The 17,775-nt window shown below is 33.6% G+C and overlaps 1 long non-coding RNA gene across 1 annotated transcript in view; it reads left to right on the forward strand.

Moving 5' to 3' along the window:
- LOC141546904 (uncharacterized) overlaps positions 1-17,775 on the forward strand; it is a 43,548-nt gene that overhangs the window by 6,027 nt on the left and 19,746 nt on the right. The window contains exons 3-4 of the long non-coding RNA XR_012483460.1: positions 3,192-3,311; positions 16,639-16,742. This is a non-coding gene — a long non-coding RNA (uncharacterized LOC141546904). The remainder of the gene's footprint in view (positions 1-3,191; positions 3,312-16,638; positions 16,743-17,775) is intronic.

Below are 17,775 nucleotides of genomic sequence, written 5' to 3' on the forward strand. Positions count from 1 at the left end.
ACCCTCATCTCATTTTATGAAGAAAGACAGTAGGGCCGAGGAGGTCAAATTACTTCCCCAAGTTTATACTTGGTATCAGGAATAGGATTTAAACTTTGGTCCTCTTCTGAAGAAGCTATTCTTTCTCCATTGTACTTTCCTGCGCCTACACTATCCACTATGTCCAACTCACTGTAGATATCCAAATAGAAATCCAATTTTTTTTCAAAATGTAGAAACACTGGTGATCATGGGATGTGAAACTTTTAAGGTCCTTTAGTCCAACCCACTAGTTTACAGACTAAAAAAACAAAGGTTCAGAGAGGGTCCATAATTTGGCCAGTTGCACAGGTAGTAAATAACAGACAGAACTATAGGGTTTTATGCAGGTATTCACTGGTAGATATTTAATAACCAGGGTAGTGGGGGGTGGGGAGAGGAAGGAGGGAAGAGTGTATTGGAATATATCCATGACACACTTTTAAGTTTATTCTACATTTCTCCATCCTTTTCTTAAATCTAGAAATCAATGAAACAAAAAAATCAGGTCCTGATTTGTAGCTTTGCTGACTTTTGAGGTGTAAATATACTGAAAATTTAAGACAGCTCTCAAGAACCAATTTGAGCTGGCTCCAGTACACTCATTACATAATTATCTATCTATCTATGTATATGTATATGGTGTGTATGTATATATTCTCTCATTTGATCTTTACCACAACCTTGTGAGACCAATGTTACACAAAGCCCATTTTACAGAGGAGAAAATTGAGGCTGGGGGGAAGGTGCCTTGTTCATGGTTATGCAGCTGCCTTTCAGAGACAAGATGTGAAACAGGGCTTCCTTACTTGAAGGATGGCCTTTATGCAATATGTAGTGATGTCTCTTGGCAGGGACCATGTATTAAATTTTTCTAGTGCTTGAGTCCCCTCCTTGATCTCTCCTGTGTGTATATTCACATACACACAGTCCACTATAATTACCAGCATAGCATTGAAAAGATACCCAGTAACACCTTTTTGAGTGAGGGATTGAAAAATGATTAATTATTAATAATTCCAGCTGAGTTGTTAGATGTAGGTCAATTCAGTACCATCTGCCCATTTCTATCTTCTTTCCTTCCTTCCTGTTCCTCTCATGGAATGAAAGCATCCATTGATAGAAAACACTCAGAAATGAGCCATACCTGGAAGCAGATAACAATTGATGTTTTTTTCTATATCCAGTGCCCGATCTTTGAAGCTGCCATTTATCCCTTTCACATTATGGGCATTAACCAGAGTTCATTTGATCAAAAACAAGTTTTTATTTGTTTAATAAATATGTAGTAAGTGTACTGTGCCCACAACTGGGAAAAATGCAAAGGTATGTTCCCTACCTTCTAGGAGCATATAATCTTGTCAGGAGACTGTCATAAATATACTAAAATTAAACCAACAGAAGAGTTAAATACACAACTAATAAAAACAGCTATTGGATAAATAAATAGTCTAAATAATAAACATTAATTGTTAAATAAATAACTAGTAAAAAAAACCAACAGCCAAATAAATAGCATAAACATTAATAAGCATTGATTAAATTAATGAATATTAATTATTTAAAATAGCTAATAAATAAGAAATTAATGGCATTTAGAAATATCTAATAAAAATTCTAGTGGGATCTGCTCAATGTTCTTGTAAATTGAGGCTCAGAGAAGAAGCAATTTAGTTTACATTAAGAGAAACATAGGATCTAAAATTAGGGAGGGGATCTGCACTATATTCTGCTCTGGTCAAATTGTATTTGCAATATTGATTTTAAGTGCTAGGCACCACATTTTACAAAGTAAATTGATAAACTTTATAACAATGTCCAGATCAGGCCTACTAAGATAGTCAAGGGGCTTTAGATCATCCTATGTGAGAATTGATTGAAGAAGTTAGCCTAGAGATGACAAGATTTGGCAGGGAAGTCAGTGGAAATGATGACTGTCTTCAAGAATTTGGAGGACTATCTTGGGGGAAAAAGGATTTGATTTACTCTGCTTGGCCCCAGTGGGAAGAGCCGGGCTCAATGGAGGAAGTTGCAAAGAGGCATATTTAAGTTTGATAGAAGGAAACCTTCCTAACCATTAGAATTATTACAAAACAGACATAGTGGGTGCCTTCTTTATTAGTGGTCCTTTCCAACCTTACTTTTCTGTACCCAAGTTTTCTCATAAATAAAATGAAGTGCTTTTTTGTTGTTGTTTATTTGCTTTTTTCTTTCTTTTTTCCTTTTTGATCTGATTTTTCTTTTCTTTCCTTTTCTTTTTTGTCAGACAGTAAGCATTTATTAACTGTACTATGGTCTAAGGAAATAAAAGCAAAAAATAACAACAACAAATCCCTGCCTTCCAGGAACTTACATTTTAAAACACTCCTGCCATCACTCTTCCCCCCTGCCAGTTCTCTTCCTCCATGGCTCTCCACCTTTTGTGTATTGTCTTCCTCCAATAGGATTGTAGATCCCATGCGTTGAGGGCATGGATATTTTTGGGGTTCTTTTGTATATATATTTATATAATTATCTTGCTGCACAAGAAAAATCATAATTTGATTTTTCTTGTGCAGCATGATAAATGTAGAAATATGTGTAGAATAATTGCACATGTTTAATCTATATTGGATTACTTGCTATTTAGGGGAGGGGTTGAAGGAACTGAGGGGAAAAATTTAGAATATAAAATTTTGCAAGGGTAGATGTTAAAAACTATCTTTGCATATATTTTGAAAATACAAATACAGAGCTGGCTCTTTCCAGTTTTGAAAATGTTTTCCTAGTAATATTAACTCATTTTATATATATATATATATATATATGCATATATATATATATGCATACATTATAATAAGTGGTAATATATAATTGCTACCATTTATTAGATATGTGACAACTTAGCCTTTCTGAGGCTTAGTTTTCTCACATTGAAAATATAAATGATAATTGCTGCCCTGCCTGCATCTTAGAGTTTTTGTGGGATACAGATGTATGTAGAATACTATATAACTTTATTTATTATTATAAACATTTTCTATTGATTCTGTGCACATACTACTAAAACCCCCCTGGAATCAAAAGAGTTAAATTTTCATAGTGATATCACTAAACATTTTGGGAATTAATTTTTATATTTCTAGTGCTTTAAAGTAATAAAAATAGATGACATCTGTCTATTTTCTTTGTAGAAAAGGATGAAAAATCAAAAGAAAAATGGCTCTGGTGGGCTTTGGCCATCTTTCTTCTCCTAATATTATATATCTGCTTGAGGTATTACTGCAAGAAGCAAAGGAATTCAACGAGAATTGGTAAGAGTTGTTTCAAATGTTCTAAAAATGTTTAGGGGGAAGATAGGAATGTACATTTACTAAGTGCCTACTGTTTGCCAGGTAGGCTAAGGCTTTCACAACTATCCTGAGAAGTTGGTGCTATTATTATATCCATTTTATAGCTGAGGAAATTGAAACAGGCAGAAGTGAAATGACTTGTCCAGATTCACATAGCTTCAAAATGTCTGAAACCGGATTTGAGCTCAGGCCTTCCTCAATCCACAACTAGCCCTCTACTTACTAAGTCATTTTCTATATATTGTTATTATTGCTTATAACTAATAATTATGTCCAACAGCTAGTAATAACAATATTAATAACTCTTTAAATACATTGTTCCTTATATATAACCTAAATTTGTCCTGTAAGAATTTCCTTTTTTAAAATTATGATTATGATGCTGTTCTAGTGGCAGTGGAGATAGTTGATGCGGGAATCCCCTTCTGATCGGCACACAGGTTCAACATGAAAGAATTCACGAACCCCAAAGTATTAATGGCAAAAAGGAAGGTTTATTTTTTCACTAAGAGGCTGTTTCTTAGTGGCTAAATCTCTTGAAGATGTTTGCAAAGAATGAGTGAACAGAAATCTATTTTATGGGCAGATCTTAGGGTAGTTTGAGCTGATTATCAGACCAGGATCTCCCAATTAAATGAAAATCACTTTGAAGGCTTTTTCAGCCTGAATGGGGGATCCAGTTTCAATGAGGGATCATTTCCAATTGAATGATACTGGTCTGGATTTTATGCCTCTTCCTAGATTCTCTGGAGTCTTGAAGGCCAGGAATCAAAGGGGACACAATTTTAGAATGTTAATTTTTACAGATCAAAAGGGGAGTTTTTTTTTGTTTGTTTTTTTTTACACAGTTCATCTGCATCAATTAGAGATAAGGACTAGACCTTCGATTTCATTGATAGAGAGAACCCCTAGAGAAAGAAAGTCTTACCTGTACAGGTCAAGGTTATCTCTGCCTTAAAAAACTGCTAAGAAGCAAGATAATTGTATAAATATGTATGTATATATTGGATTTAACATATCTTTGCCATGTTTGACATGTATTGGATTACTTGCCATCTAGGGGAAAGGGTGGGGGGGAAGGAGGGGAAAATTGGAATACAAGATTTTTCAAGGTAATAATGTTAAAAAATTATCTATGCATATGTTTTGAAAATAAAAAAGCTTTAATTAAAAAAAAAAAAGTGGGAGGAAGAGAAGCCAGGTTCCTGTTAACTAAATACTTAAAATGGGAAAAGAAAAAGAAAGAAAGAAAGAAAGAAAACTGACAAGAGCACTGATCTTTTAAGTGGGTTGTCCAGAGTTACATATCTTATATATGTCAAAGGCTAGACTTTAAGTTAGGATTCTTGCCTCCAATATCAGTTGATATGGAGAACACCATGCTGCTTCTTTTATCATCATTAACTCAACAACTGTTTAGTAAGCTCCTATTGTGTGCTGTTGGGGATGCTAGCTGATAGGTGGGGAAAAAAAGGCTCTGCCTTCAAGGAACTTTTAGACTAGTTGTAATGTAGAACAGTTTTCACTCAGATTAACAAGTAGTCAGGTTTTTGAAAATTATTGTTAGTTCATCCTCCAAACAATTCTTCTATGAGTTAAATGTGTTAAATCTCAACTAAATGGAACCAGTCATCAAAACACAAAAGTTTATTTTTAGTTCCATCTTTGTGTCATTGTAATCAAAAAGACAGTTACACAAAGAAGGTAGCAGGTATAGACAATAACTCTGGGATTCTAGTTTCTTGTCTGTGTAGGAAGGTAGGGCATAAGAAAGTTTTTAATTTATTTCTTAGGTGTGGATTTAAAAAATAAAATCAACAAATTAATTATTGATTATTGTTCTCTGAGATGATAGACAAAGATGAAGATACAGTTCTTGCCCTAAAAAAATTTTTTTTGTATTTAATGGTTTCCCCCAATTATATATAAAGATGGTATTCAACATTCACTTTTGAAAGATTTTCCAAATTTTTCTCTTTTCCTCCCCCCACTTAAGACAGCAAGCAATATGATATAAGTTCTACATTTACCATGACGTTAAACATATTCCCACATTTGTCATGTCATATAACAAGAATCAGAACAAATGAAAAAACAACAAAAAAAGTAAGAATAATATGCTTCAATCTGCATTCAGATTCTAGAGTTTTCTATCACAAATCTTTTGGAATTTTCTTTGGTCATTGTGTTGTTGAGAAGAGCTAAATCTATCAAAGTTGATCATAGCCCACTGTTGCTGAAACTATATATGATGTTCTCTGAGTTCTACTCACTTCACTAAGCATTTAAGTCTTTTCAGGCTTCTCTGAAATCTGCCTGCTCATCATTTCTTATGGCATAGTAGTGTTCTATTTCATTTATATACCACAACTTGTTCAGCCATTCCCCAATTAATGGGCATCCCCTCGATTTCCAGTATTTTGTCACTACAAAAATTGCTCCTATAAATATTTTTATACATATGGATCCTTATTCATTTTTTAAAAATAATCTCTCTGGGATACAGACTAGAAGTGCTATTGCTGGATCAAAGGGTATGCACAGTTTAATTTCCCTTTAGGCATAATTTCAAATTCTTCTCCAGAATGGTTAGATCAATTAGCAGTTCCACCAATAATATATCAATGTTCCAATTTTCCCACATCATTTTCCTTTTTTATCATAATAGTCAATGTTATGAGGTGAGGTGGTACCTCAAAGTTGTTTTAATTTGCATTTCTCTAATCAATAGTGATATAGAGCATTTTTTTCATATGACTATATAGTTTTAATATCTTCATCTGGAAACTGTCTGTTCATATCCTTTGACCATTTATCAGTTGGATGGCTTGTATTCTTATAAATTTGAGTCAATTCTCTATATATTTGGGAAATGAGACTTTTATCAAAAACATTCATTGTAAAAAGTGTTTTCCAGCATTCTGCTTTCCTTCTATCTTGGTTGTATTGGTTTTGTTTGTGTAAAAACTTTTTAATTTAACGTACTCACAGTTATTCATTTTGTTCTTTCATGTTTCCTATGTCTTGTTTCGTCATAAATTCTTTCCTTATGCATAGATAAGTTTTTTTTTTTTTTTTGTTTTTTGTTTTTTTTTGTTTTTCTGAGGCTGGGGTTAAGTGACTTGCCCAGGGTCATACAGCTAGTTAGTGTTATGTGTCTGAGACCAGATTTGAACTCGGGTCCTCCTGAATTCAGGGCCGGTGCTCTATCCACTGAGCCACCTAGCTGCCCCCCTTATGCATAGATAAGTAAACTATCACTTGGTCTCCTAATTTTCTTATGGTATCATCCTTTATGTCTAAATCATGTAACTATTTCAAACTTTTCTTGGTATAGGATGTGAGGTGTTACTCTATGCCTAGTTTCTACAATACTGTTTTCCTGTTTTCCTAGCAATTTTGTCAAATAGTGAGTTCTTATCCCAGGAACTGGACTCTTTGGGTTTATCAAACATTAGATTATTATAGTCATTTATTATTGTGTCTTGTGTACCTAACCTATTCCACTGATCTAACACTCTTATTTGTTAACCAGTACTAAATAGTTTTGATGTCTGCTGCTTTTTAATATAGTTTTAGAACTGGTACAGCTAGGCCACTTTTCTTTGCATTTTTTCCCATTAATTCTTTTGATATTTTTAACCTTTTGTTCTTCTAGATGAATTTTTTTTATCATTTTTTCTTACTCTACAAAATATTTTTTGTTAATTTGATTGGCATGGAACTGAATAAATAAATTAATTTAGGTAATTGTCATATTTATCATATTAGCCTACCTATGAGCAACTGATGTTTCCAGTTTAGATCTGACTTAATTTGTGTGAAAAGTGTTTTGTAATTGTGTTCATATAGTGCCTGTGTTACTCTTGACAGGGAGACTCCCCAATATTTTATATTGTCTATAGTTATTTCAACTGGAATTTCTCTTTTTATCTTTTACTGCTAGACTTTTTTGGTAATATATAGAAATAATGATTTATGTGAGTTTAATTTATATCATGCAAGTTTGCTAAAGTTGTTTATTGTTTCAACTAGTTTTTAGTTGATTCTCTAGGATTCTCTAAGTATAGCATTATGTCATATACTATGAATGATAGTTTTGTTTCCTTATTGCCTTTTCTAATTTTTTCGATTGCTTTTTCTGCTCTTATTGCTAAAATGAATATTTCTAGTACAATATTGAATAATAGAGTTGATAAGGGCATCCTTGTTTCATTCTTGATGTTACTAGGAATTCTTCTCATTTATTCCTATTACATGTAATGCTTGCTGATGTTTTTGGATAGATGCTGCTTATCTAAGAAACACTCCCTTTATTCCTATGCACTCTAGTGTTTTTAAATGGATGCTTTCTTTTGCCACGAGCTTTTTCTGCAGCTATTGAGATGATCATATGATTTCTGCTAGTGTCATTATTGATATGATCAATTATTCTGATAGTTTTTCTAATATTGAACCAGTCCTGAATTCCTGGTATAAATCCCAACTGGTCATAATAAAATATCCTCAAGATAAATTGCTGTAATCTCTTTGTTATTATTTTATTTAAAGTTTTTGCATCAATATTCATTAGAGAAATTGGTTTATAATTTTATTTCTCTGTTTTTGACTCTTCTTGGTTTAGTTATTAGCACCATATTTTATCACTAAAAGAATTTGGTAGGATTCCTTCTTTGCTTATTTTTCCAAATGGTTTACATAATATTTGAAATAATTGTTTTTGAAATGTTTGGTAGAATTCACTTCTAAATCTATCTGATCCCAGAAATTATCTTCTTAAGGAATTAATTGATGGCTTATTCAATTTCTTTTTCTAAAATGGGGTTATTTATGTATTTTATTTCCTCTTTTGTTAATCTGGGAAATTTATATTTTTTATAAATATTCATCCAGTTCACTTAGATTGTCAGATTTATTGGCATATAATTGGGCAAAATAGCACCTAATTATTACTTTAATTTCCTCTTTCTTAGTGGTGAATTTACCCTTTTCATTTTTGATACTGGTAGTTTTATTTTCTTGCTTTTTTTTTCTAATCAAATTAACCAAAATTTTATCTATTTTATTGTGCCCTTTCCCCCCATCAAACCAAATCTTAAATTAGTTCAATAGTTTTGTTTGTTTGTTTGTTTGTTTGTTTTGTTTTTTTACTTTCAATTTTGTTAATCTTTCTTTTGATTTTTAGAATTTCTAACTTGGTATTTAATTGGAATTTTCTTTTTTGCTGAGGCAATTGTGGTTAAGTGACTTGCCCAGGGTCACACAGCTAAAGTGTTACATGTCTGAGGCTGGATTTGAAGTTAGGTACACCTGACTTCAGGGCTGGTGCTCAACCCATTATACCACCTAGCTGTCCCATTAATTGGAGATTTTTAATTTGTTATTTTACAGATTTTAAAAGTTGTATTCAATAATCTCTTCTCTCCCCGTTTTATTCATGTAGACATGTCAGAATTTAGATATATATAATTTCTCTTAAGAATTGCTTTGGTTATTGATCAATGATGGACAAAATCAGCTACATCCCGAAAAAGAACACTGGGAAATGAGTGTAAACTGTGAGCATTTTTTTTTGTTTTTCTTCCCAGATTATTTTTACCTTCCGAATACAATTCTTCCTTTGCAACAACAACAACAACAAAATTCGGTTCTGCACATATATATATTGTACCTAGGATATACTATAAAATATTTAATATGTATGGGAATGCCTGCCATCTAGGGAAGGGGGTAGAGGAAAGGAGGGGAAAAATTCGGAACAGAAGGGAGTACAAGGGATAATGTTGTAAAAAAATTACCTATGCATATGTGCTGTCAAAAAATTTTATAATTATAAAATTAATTTTAAAAAATGACAGAAGAAAAAAAATTAATTTAAAAAAAAAGAATTACTTTGGTTGCATTCCATAAGTTTGGTATGTTCTCCCATTATTGGCATTCTCTTTGATGAATTTACTGTTTTCTCTATGATTTGTTGTTTGACCTATTCATCCTTTACAATTAGATTATTTAGTTTTAAATTAATTTTTAGTCCATATTTCCATGTCCGTTTTATTACTCATAATTTTTATTGCATCGTAATCTGAAAAGAATGCCTTCTTGCATTTGATTGTGAGGTTTTTATACTTTAATATGATGAGTTTTGGTGTATATACTACTGAGATATAATCCTTTCTATCCCCATTCAATTTTCTCCAGAGGTCTGTCATATCTAACTTTTCTAAAGTTTTGTACAACTTAACTGCTTTGTTGTTTATTTTGTGGTTAGATTTATTTAGTTCTGAGAAGAAGAGGTTGAGGCCCCTCACTAGTATGATTTTGCTGTCTTTTTCTTCTGTAATTGACGATACTTTCCTTCTAAGAATTTGAATGCTATACCATTTAGTACATATGTATTTAATATTGATATTTCTCCATTGTCTATGATCCTTTTTTTTTTTTTTTTTTTTTTAGCAAGATGCACTTTCCTTCCTTTTAATTAGGGTTAGTTTTGCTTTTGCTTTGTCTGTGATCAGAATTGATACCTGTGGGTTTTTTCCCCCTTCATCTGAAGCATAATAGATTCTGCTCCAGTCTTTCACCTTTACTCTCTGTGTATCTCTCTGCTTCATACGTGTTTCTTGTAAACAACATGTAGTATTCTGATTTTTAATCTACTTTGCTATCCAGTTCCATTTTATGGGAAAGTTTATCCCATTCACATTCACAGACATAATTTGATTAATCATATTTCCCTCCATCCTATTTTCTTTCTGCTTATGCTTTTTTCTCTCCTTTCACCATGTCCCTCTTCACCAGTGTTTTGTTTCTGACAAATACCTCCTTCTATCTACCGTCCCTTCTATCCATCCTATCTCTTTTTTTTTCTCTTTCCCCTTCTACTTCTCCCTTCCCTTCTGTTCTTCTATCAATCCTCCCCCCATTTCTTTCCCCTTTCCTCTTTTACTTCTCTATAGAGTAAAATAAATTTCCATGCCCAATTGAGTGTCTGTTATTCCCTCTTTTAGCCAAATCCAATGAGAGTAAGGTTCAAGCAATACTCATCCCTTCCCTTCTTTATCTCTAATGTAATATGTCTTTTGTACTACTTCATGTCATGTAATTTACCTTATTCTATCTTCCCCTTTCCTCTTCTCCTAGTACAATCCTTTTTTTTTGTCTCTTAAATTTTTTTATATTCTCATATCAATGTCAACTTATACCACATCCTCTGTCCTTGTATATATTCCTTCCAACTGTCCAATAGAGATATAGTTCTCAAAAATAATAAGTATTATCTTCCTGTGTAGAGATGTAAACAGTTTAATCTTATTTTTTTCTTCTTTCCTGTTTACCTTTTTAGGCTTCTCTTGAGTCTTGCATTTGAAGATTAAATTTTCTGTCTTTTCTTCAGGAAAGTTTGAAAGTCTCCTATTTCATTGAATGTCCATCTTTTTCCCTGGGGGAAAAATATGCCCAATTTTTCTGGGTAGTTAATTCTTAGTTGTAATCCAAGATTCTTTGCCTTCTGAAATATTATACTCCAAGCCCTTTGATCCTTTAATGTAGAAGTTGCTAGGTCCTGTATAATCCTGATACTTAAATTTGGCTTCTTGCAGTATTTTCTCCTTGACCTAATAATTCTCAAATTTGACTAAAATATTTCTTGTCATTTGGGGATGTCTTTCAGAAGGTTATTGTTGGATTCATTCAATTACTGTTTTATCTTCTGGTTCTAGGCTATCAGGGTAGTGTTCCTCAATAATTTCTTGATGGATGCTGTCCAGGTTCTCTTTCTCCCTTTTCCTCTCTTCTTCCATCTCTTCCCCCCTCCCCATAATGGCTTAAGCCAGTTGTTTTTCCAATGAAGTATTTTGTATTTTCTTCTATTTTTTTCATTCTTTTGATTTTGTTTGACTGATTCTTGAGTCATAACTTCAACTTGCTTAATTCTAATTTTTAAAGAATTATTTTCTTCAGTTAGCTTTTCTACATTCTTTTCTATTTGGACAATTCTAATTTTAAAAGAATTGTTTTCTTCAGTGAATTTTTTTCCCAATTTGATTGATTCTATTTTTTTAAGGAAATATTTTCTTTGTTTTTTTTTTTTGTTTGTTTTTTTGTTTTGTGTGTGTGTGTGTGCTTTTTTCCCAAGCTGTTGACTCTTTTTTTTCAGAACTTTCATTTCTTTACCTAAATTTTTTCTATCTCTCTTAATTGCTTTTAAAAGCCTTTTTTGAGCTCTTTCAAGAGGAGTTTTTGAGCTTGAGACCAATTCATATTCCTCTTTGATGCTTCACATGTAGGCATTTTGACATTGTTGTCCTCTTTTGAGTGTGTGTTTTGATCTTCCCTGCCACCATAATAGCTTTCTGTGGTTAGGGTTCTTTTCACTTTTTTTGCTCACTTTTTAAAGTAGAGCTCTACTCCTGGAGTAGAGGGGTCACTTTCCCAAGCTTCTTGAACTGAGGGCCTGGTCACTGGCTTTTTATGGTAGAGTCTCAGGTGCTGGCAGCTTGCCCACTGCCCTGGGTTAATTTGGCCTAGTTATGCCTCTTATATTGGAGTTCTAGGGCTGGCAGTTTGTCTTCTGTACAGGGACTGGAGGTCTCACAACTGTCCTGCAGTGTCACTGACCTCCTAAGGCAAGATAAAGGGGTTTCTGTTGGTGATCTGTGCTGTGGCTAAGAGCCTTCCTCTGATTTGCCAAAATACCATCTGTGCTATGCTGTGCTCCCCTTTTACCCAAATGAGACAGACCTTTTCTGAAATCCTTCTAAGCTATGTTAAGTTGGAAAATCATTTCACTCAATCTTTTTGTGGACTCTATCACTCCAGAATCCATTTAGAGGCTTGATGTAACATTGTTTCTGAGGGAAACTGGTGAGAGCATAGGCAATTTCCTGGCTTCTGTATGCTATTTTGCTTCTGCCTCTAAGAAAGCCTTTTAGTTGGTGTTTATAGCTGATTTGTGCCATGGGAAATAGCAAGAGAATTACATGAAATTTCTTCCTGATGAATTGGTATGGCTGTGAAGGTCTGCTTTTTTTTTTTTATTCTATGCTATGGAATTTTTTATTTTATTTTATTTTTATTATTATTTTTTAATTTTATAATTATAAAATTTTTTGACAGTATATATGCATGAGTAAATTTTTTTATAACATTATCCCTTGTATTCATTTTTCCAAATTTTCCCCTCCCTCCCTCTACTCCCTCCCCTAGATGACAGGCAATCCCATACATTTTACATGTGTTACAGTATAACCTAGATATAATATATGTGTGTAAATACCATTTTCTTGTTGCACGTTAAGTATTAGATTCCGAAGGTATAAGTAACCTGGGTAGATAGACAGTAATGCTAACAATTTACATTCACTTCCCAGTGTTCCTTCTCTGGGTGTAGCTGATTCTGACCATCATTGATCAACTGGAAGTGAGTTGGATCTTCTCTATGTTGAAGATATCCACTTCCATCAGAATACATCCTCATACAGCATTGTTGTTGAAGTGTACAGCAATCTTCTGGTTCTATTTATTTCACTCAACATCAGTTCATGCAAGTCTCTCCAAACCTCTCTGAATTCGTCCTGCTGGTCATTTCTTACAGAGCAATAATATTCCATAACCTTCATATACCATAATTTACCCAACCATTCTCCAAATGATGGACATCCATTCATCTTCCAGTTTCTAGCCACTACGAAAAGGGCTGCCACAAACATTTTGGCACGTACAGGTCCCTTTCCCCTCTTTAGTATTTCTTTGGGATACAAGCCCAATAGCAGCAATGCTGGATCAAAGGGTATGCACAGTTTGATAACTTTTTGGGCATAGTTCCAAATTGCTCTCCAGAATGGTTGGATTCTTTCACAGCTCCACCAACAATGCACCAGTGTCCCAGTTTTCCCACAGCCCCTCCAACATTCATCATTATTTGTTCCTGTCATTTTAGCCAATCTGACAGGTGTGTAGTGGTATCTCAGAGTTGCCTTAATTTGCATTTATCTGATCAGTAGTAATTTGGAACACTTTCATATGAGTGGATATATTTTCAATTTCATCATCTGAGAATTGTCTGTTCATATCCTTTGACCATTTAGCAATTGGAGAATGGTTTGATTTCTTATAAATTAGGATCAGTTCTCTATATATTTTGGAATGAGACCTTTATCAGAAAAGGTCTGGTTTTTAAAGTAGACTTCTTTATGTGTTCATATTTGGATTGTCATGTGTTAGCTGTTCCAGGCCCTCTCCAAAGACTTGGGCGTGGAGAATCTTGAGGGATTGAGGCAATTATGACAATGGATCCCTGAAAGAATCTCTGACTTTCCTTGCTCTTTAAGGTAGGCCTGTATATGAGATCTTGAGATTCTGACACTTTGTTCTGGCCCTTAATCCAACACGTGGGTTTGTACAACCATAAAAAAATAGCACATGACAAAATAAAACTGATATTTAATGAGGCAGGAACAATGGATGGGAAGTAAACAGACTTTGAATTAAGGCTCAACTCAGCAATTTACTACCTATATGACCTTGGATAAGTCACTTGGTTACTCTGGATCTCAGTGTCCTTTTCTGTGAAGCTTGTGGGATTTAGAATTGTGTATCTCACTTGTAGCTATAGCCTGGGTAGTATGATTACCTCTCCTTCTATCTACTACTAGTTTATTTTCCTTATTTATTTTCATTCCAAGTTCTAAAACAATCAAGGGATATATTTTGATATTCCATTACTAATTAATAGCTGCAATATCTCAACTAGAATTATAACAGTTTTCTAAGCCTCCATTCCAGTTTATTAAATATTATTTATTTACGTAAATATGAGAAAACTATTCTTCTAATGGCTTTGGTTTATCTCTCATATATCAAAATCCTAAATCTTCCTCCCTTAAATAAATGTTAAGGCTCCTGGATATAATATTTATTTTCAGTGTCATAAACCTTTTTTTTTTTTTTCCTCCTCAACATTTTTGCTTTGAGCAAGATCACAGTCAAAGGCATATCACTATGCTTCTCCATTCTAGAAAAAAATCTCATCATTTACTTTTCTTAATATATCAATAAATTTCTTTTTAAGAATTCAGCTTATGTTTCTTTATAAAATGTGTTAACATGTAAAATGTATGGGATTGTCTGTCATCTAGGGGAGGGAGTAGAGGAAGGAAGGGGATAATTTGGAAAAATGAATACAAGGGATAATGTTATAAGAAAAAATTACTCATGCATATATACTGTCAAAATTTTTTATAATTATAAAATAAAAATAAAATAAAATAAAATAAAATGTGTTAAGCTTAGTTTTTAAAGAAATAAGCTCTTTTAATCCTTTCCCCTGTCTTCTTCTCCCATCATAGTTGTTACTCCACAAAAGACAATTAAATTCTCCATCTCACAGACTCCTTAATAAGTTATCCTGTAAATTTACTACCTCATTGCCTCTTTTTTTTTCTTTTAAAATAATTTATTATTCATTTGCTTTCAGAATTTTTTTTTTGGCATTCCAAATTCTTTCTCTTCTCTTACCTGTTGAGAAGGCAAGAACAATTAACCAGTTAGTCAATCAAGATTAATAGATCAATTAATTAACTTTAAGTGCTTGTTGTTCTTGGTCCTGTTAGAAACAATCTGCCCTATACTAAGCTTTCCCTCTGCTAAGTAGTCTCATACTACTCCTGACCACTCTCCTATAGTCATCTCTGCTCAACTGATGGAGTTGGATGACAAACTTTTTTTTTTTTTTAATAACATTATCCCTTGTATTCATTTTTCCAAATTATCTCCTCCCTCTCTCTACTCCCTCCCCTAGATGACAGGAATCCCATACATTTTACATGTGTTACAATATAACCTAGATACAATATATGTGTGTAAATCCAATTTTCTTGTTGCACATTAAGTATTAGATTCCGAAGGTATAAGTAACCTGGGTAGATAGACAGTAGTGCTAACAATTTACATTCACTTCCCAGTGTTCCCTCTCTGGGTGTAGTTGTTTCTGTCCATTATTGATCAACTGGAAGTGAGTTGGATCTTCTTTATGTTGAAGATATCCACTTCCATCAGAATACATCTTCATACAGCATTGAAGTGTACAGCGATCTTCTGGTTCTATTCATTTCACTCAGCATCAGTTGATGTAAGGGATGACAAACTTTTTAAACTCACAACCACTTAACAAGAAGCTGAAGAACATCTGAAATAGCAAGTATATGCTCTGAACCAGACTCAAAGCAGGATCTTAAACTGATTAGGAAACTTCTTAGAAACTTCTTATTTAAAGAGGGGTATTTCTTGACTGATTGGGGAAAAAGCTTCAGTATTTTTTTGAAACCTCATTGAAAAAGAGGTGAATTCTATTTCTGTTTAAGCTCCATATTCATATTCAATTCTATTTAAGCACCATACAATTTAAGAGAGGGAAATCTCTCAGAGATACTTGGTGCCTCTACTGCCCTCTCTGATTTGAAAGGGAGAAAAAAGAGATTTTGCATCTGTTTTGCTGTGAGAAGAAACTAGACCTGATAGGAAGAGTCACAATCCTGTTGCATTGAAAGGCTGGCTGGACTTGGGGGCATTGCCTGGAAAATCACCCTGAAAAGTTTTTTAGTTCTCTGACTTAAAAGGAACTCCTTGTCCTTAGAACAGTGTAATACTTCTCAGCACCGTTTGATTGTAAATTTATTAAAATTCATTAAAAGCTTGTCATTGCTTCTTTAGCTGTAAAGCAAGAAGGAGCAGATTTGCCCCTAGGAGAATGATAAGAACCAAAAGGTGAGGAAGTAAGGGAGGAACAGCTTCATATGAGACAAACTGTTCTTAAAGTGGCCAAGGACTTCAAGGCCTGTAGTCCAAAGTTCTAAATTGCCCCAAGCATGTGAGTTATCTCATAGTAATCTACTAGGGGTTTCTATGAATATATGATTATTCTCCTCCTCCCCCCAGACAGTGCACTGATGGGAAGGCATGATTTAGATATATGAATAAACTGTGATACTTTGATTATTCCTATATTTATTTTCCATTGAGTAATCTTGATGTTAAAATTATTATTGCTTTTGTATTATTATTTAATGAATGTTTTATGTTTGAGCCAATGGCATCATGTTGACTAATTTCATGTAACTGGCTAATATACCATTGAGGACCCATGAGCTACAGTGGGAATGTTTATCACTCTACAACAAAGTTAGCTCTAAAAGCCTGAGAGAGTATGAGTTGTAGTAGCATGGGGTAGTCTCACTGTGGGAAACACTGACCTGCAAGTTTCAAAATTGATTACTCTTCATTCAACCCCTAGAGCCAAATAGAGCTGACCAGGAGGAAAGAGAAGAGGATGAATATATTGTCATGGAAAAAAAACCTAAGAAAGAGGAAAGAACCCTATCTAATACAACAGAATGGGTAAGTTTAATCACTGCCACTGTGCTAGGATATCCATGGGGTGCACTGATTCATTATTCAGTTTTGAATGACTATTCAGCTCAGTGACAGCTATATAGAATAATAAATCTCAAAAGAAATTGTGGGATCCCTAGAAGTCCCTACTGAGGGGCTTAGAAATACTGAAACAGGAATCGCCAACATCTTCAACTACTATTCATTTAGAATTCCATTTGAAGACCTTGAAAGATGGGAAACATTCCCCCTCCACCCCCAAATAGTCCCATTTAATTTCTTACTAGCTCTAACTGTTAAGAAGTTTTTCCTTATGTTAAGGTAAAACTCTGTCTCTTTGTACCTATTATCTATTACTCCTAATTGTGCCCTCTGAAACCAAGCAGAGAAAATGCTCTGATTTTTCCACTCACTAGTCCTTTGACTATTTGAAAATAACGATAAAGTCCTTCTCCACATCCTCAGGCTTTCCCTTCTTTAGGCTACTCCCTCCAACTGATTTTATCAGGTCAAAATCTCCAGTTGTCTTACCATCCTCCCAGCTATTCCAGCTCTCTATCTCTTCTTCTTAAAATATGGTACTTAGAATTAGACATGCTACTCCAGAGAGTTGGGAAGAAAAAGACTTTAATTTCCCTCTTTTCAGATACTCTGCTGCTCTTAATATAGCCTGGGACCACATTTGCTTGCTTGTTGAACTGAATTAAAAGGCTGCATTTATACAAAAATAAGACAAAATCCCTCCTCACTTATCCCCATTCCAAATTTTACATGAAAATTCAGATTTTCCTTAGGTTCTCAGAATTAAAAGAGTTTTTTCTCCAAGACCTTCTAATCTAATTCAAAATTAAACAAACTTTCCTGTTTTAACTTGCTCAAATGATCATAGAGCTTCTGCCTGAAGGCAAATTACCATCATCATCATTAACAAGCTAGTGATAGCCTACAAATTTTCAAGCCAACTTATTATACCTTTGGATAGCTCTAGTTAGTTTTTCTTCATATCAAACTTAAATTTGTCTTTTTCTTTAGTTCTCCT

This window comes from Sminthopsis crassicaudata, chromosome 6, assembly GCF_048593235.1.
Source record: "Sminthopsis crassicaudata isolate SCR6 chromosome 6, ASM4859323v1, whole genome shotgun sequence".
NCBI lineage: Eukaryota > Metazoa > Chordata > Mammalia > Dasyuromorphia > Dasyuridae > Sminthopsis > Sminthopsis crassicaudata.